Here is a 4,321-nt window from a genome sequence, read left to right as displayed (position 1 = left end):
ATGCAAATACCAGTGTCTTGAAGTGGAGCAGCAGCGGGTTGTTGCAGCGATGTTTGCAGTGAAGGACAGGTTGTCATCTAGGGTCACACCCAGATTCCTTGCAGTCTGAATCGGGGAAACAACAGAGGGGCCGATGTTGATTGTTAGGTCAAGGGTGGGACAATCTTTCCCCGAAAGAAGAAGCAGTTCAGTCTTGTCAAGGTTGAGCTTGAGGTGGGGAGCAGACATCCACTGAGAGATGTCCGCTAGACAAGCAGAGATGTGTGCGACGATCTGGGTTTCTGAACGGGGAAAAATACAGAATTAATTGGGTGTCGTCAGCGAAGCAGTGGTATGAAAAACCATGTGGGCTAATGACTGATCCGAGCGAGTTTGTGTACAGAGAGAAGAGGAGGGGACCAAGGACAGAGCCCTGAGGGACCCCTGTAGTTAATTGACAAGGGTCGGATTCAGACCCTCTCCAAGTTACCCTGTAGGTGCGGTCTTTGAGGTATGAGGTGAGGAGGGAAAGTGCAGAGCCTGAAACTCCAAGTTNTGCAGCACACAATCATAGGTCGTATCGGTAGTGGGGGAAGAAGTACTCATATCTTGTACTTAGGTAAAAGTAAAGATTTAAATATAATTAATGCAAATAAACTACTTCTACTAATAATCATAATAAATTCATTAATACAAATACTATATTGTTTTATTATAATATAGTTGTAATATATAGACAAAACATGCTTATGACATGCTCAAAAACTGATATTTCTTAAATCTGTATTCAAATGTAGTTCCCTCTGTCAGCAATGTATCAACAACTACACACACATTTCTATCAGTATTTCTCTGTGTTGTGGTTGACATGATGATGACTGTTAGGAGTTAAGGGGCGAGGCTGAGCATCACCATGAAATGTGCAAATTGACATAAAAATGAATAACAATGAATAAAAGAGGGAAAAATGCTCCATGCTTTTTAGGCTGTAAACTTTAACTGTTATGTAAGCCAACTACACAGATAGTTTATCACTCTTCCTCCTGTACATTAGGAGATACAAGGCATAACATACTTGAATGAATGGTAAATAAAGAATAATGGAAATAACTGCATCTCCATTGGCCTATATGCAGAGACTACCTTCTTCATGTCGTGAATTGCAGCTGATGTTTTAATATGGCAATTGGCAATTTGACTTATACAACATTCGCAAGTTGTAAATTTGACTCATACAATAACCCACCTTCGAGTGATGCTCTAGTTTCTTCATGTTTTCTTTTTTGCGACGGACTGAAACTGTCTTTTCACCGACATCTCTTCACCTGCACTAGTGGCCGTATCAAAGCCGTGATTGGTCAGATGTCGATTCATTGCAACGGTGTCGGGTTACAGACGTGCTCCCCTAGTCACCTCTCACTCTCACTCTCGCGGGGGGTGCGCGGAGAACTGAGCGGAGAACTGCGCACAGCAGCTGAGGCCCTCTGGGCGGGGCCCCCTGCACAAGGCGGGGCCCCATGCAGCCTGCGTGATTGGCCTGTAGGGAGGGGCGGCCCTGNGAGGCAAGAATCCTTCCTAGCCTCGGAAAATGAAGAATGGTGAAACAGGCTAGGTGTGCAGGCGTGCGTCATATGAGAGGCCACGTCTTAAATGGAAATTGGTCCGTGCACAAAGCATTGTGGGGATTTTAAGACCGTGGAGGATACACATGTGCAGCCTCGACATTTCTCGCTACGAAGGACGCCGGGCTCGGTAGAATTCCAAAGAGCCTTGACATTGGAACAGTCCTTCGGCGGGACTCGATGACGTAGCATCCTTGAAATAGTGGCTCTGGAGCATCCTTCCTTGACATTGACAAACACCCAGAGAATCAGCACTTTTGTAACGGGGCTGAAACAGAGGGGATTATGGGATGCTACAATGATCTGTTTGGTATTTCGAGCCAAACTCTTCAGAGACATGTTTTGTATATATCTGAGACCTATAATATATTGATGAAAAACAGTATAATAGGTGACCTTTAAATCTGTGGTGTCCTCCTGACAGGTGGCATGTTCAGAGAGGCGTGGTGTGCATCCCTAAGAGTGTGACGCCCTCCAGGATCCAGCAGAACCTGCAGGTGCTCGACTTTTCTCTGTCTGAAGACGACATGAAGCTGCTCGAGTCCTTCAACTGCAACCAGCGCCTCATCGTCCCAGTAGTGGAGGTGAGTCACTGAGATGATACTTCACTACATTTTAACAGGAAGGTTTCTCCAAGCAGAGCCCACTTTAACCTTTGACTTGATAAACTTGCAACAGCCATCTCAGTCCAAAATTAACTTAAAGCTTGGACTCACAGATGACTCGGCTTGGGTGACACACCTACCTGTTTTAGATCGTCATGCATCTCAGATATACTCAGGGGAGACTCTTGCTTGCAAAGCTAAACTTCAGTATTCTTGTTCTGACTCCTTGGCTGCTATAGTTTATTATTTTGTAAACATATATAGCTTTGAGCTGAATTAACCAACAACTTTTTTACAGAGGGATGGCAAGAGAGTGTGGAGAGATGCAGAACATCCTCATTTCCCCTTCAATGATCCTTACTGAGGCGACACGAGATATATGCAATAGTGTTTTTAACATGATTGTCACAATAAAATATGAAAAATAATCTATTTTGTCTAGTTTTTCTGGGATGAATTATAACAATTTAAGCTTAGTGTTCTATAACCTATTCAACTAGTTAAGAACAAGTGTCTTCCACTGGCAGAGTGACACTGTGTGGCCGGTGGCAGAACTGCCTCTGTCCAGGGACGAGCGCTGATCACCTGCTTCCTGCTTCAGAGTGAAGACTCTTTCAAAGTCAATCACTGAAGGAGCCTGAGCCCAAACATTGATGAACTTGCACCCAAGATGAGACGCCAAGTATCTGGCTTGAACTAGCATCACAGAGCAGCACACGGAGTTTACATGGATGTTCACTTTCTTTCTTGCGACAACAGGGCATGTTTGGTTTTTTCTTTGAGGGAAATTGTTTTAAGTTGTTGTCCTGTGGAAAAATGTAATCATAAGAAATGACTGCAGATAGAGCCATAAGAAATGAATGCAACTGATTATTTAATGTTGTTTTTATAGGCAATAATTTAAGCTTTGTTAGTTCCAGGTTTAATATGTGCAATAAGTTCATTTCAATAAGTTTTGCAATAAACATTGAACCAGTCCGGCCCTCGACTAGTACAGATTTTTTTATTTTGGCCAACTGTGTATTTGAGTTTGACACCCCTGCTCTACAAGTTTCCTTTATGGAACTGCTGTAACTATGATATACATGTACTATTGTGAAAAATCGTAATAAACTCAAATTAAACCATTACTATGTGTGTGCACACTTTAAAAACCGATTCATTATGCTGGCCAACATTAATTCACAAGATAATTCAGTCCAATTAATGTTAAACTTTGCCAAAGAGACAAAATGTACAATCAGCAAAAACAACGTGGGTTTGCNAATGAATCGACATCTGACCAATCACGGCTTTGATACGGCCACTAGTGCAGGTGAAGAGATGTCGGTGAAAAGACAGTTTCAGTCCGTCGCAAAAAAGAATTTCTTTTTTGCGACGGACTGAAACTGTCTTTTCACCGACATCTCTTCACCTGCACTAGTGGCCGTATCAAAGCCGTGATTGGTCAGATGTCGATTCATTGCAACGGTGTCGGGTTACAGACGTGCTCCCCTAGTCACCTCTCACTCTCACTCTCGCGGGGGGTGCGCGGAGAACTGAGCGGAGAACTGCGCCCTGCAGCTGAGGCCCTCTGGGCGGGGCCCCATGCAGCCTGCGTGATTGGCCTGTAGGGAGGAGCGGCCCTGTGTGTATCCTCCGCGGTCTTAAAATCCCCACAATGCTNCTCTCACTCTCACTCTCGCGGGGGGTGCGCGGAGAACTGAGCGGAGAACTGCGCGCAGCAGCTGAGGCCCTCTGGGCGGGGCCCCCTGCACAAGGCGGGGCCCCATGCAGCCTGCGTGATTGGCCTGTAGGGAGGGGCGGCCCTGTGTGTATCCTCCGCGGTCTTAAAATCCCCACAATGCTTTGCGCACGGAAATCGTGCTCCATTTAAGGCGGGGCCTCGCATATGACGCACACCTGCACACCTGTTAGCCTGTTCCACCATTCTTCGTTTTCCGAGGCTAGGAAGGATTCTTGTCTCGCTTCTGAAGGAAGTGACTCGGAAAGACATGTCCTACCAAGGAAGCGTCCTCGACATTGAGAAACACCCTCAGTCTGTTACTTTAGATGAAAATAAGGAGCCACTCCCCACGCCCCTCTGAGAGATATTTGGTTAAAAAGAACACAATG

The sequence above is a fragment of the Notothenia coriiceps genome, unplaced genomic scaffold (genome assembly GCF_000735185.1).
Source record: "Notothenia coriiceps isolate Sejong01 unplaced genomic scaffold, NC01 NC01_scaffold00013172, whole genome shotgun sequence".
Lineage (NCBI taxonomy): Eukaryota > Metazoa > Chordata > Actinopteri > Perciformes > Nototheniidae > Notothenia > Notothenia coriiceps.
This window is presented reverse-complemented; position numbering follows the sequence as displayed.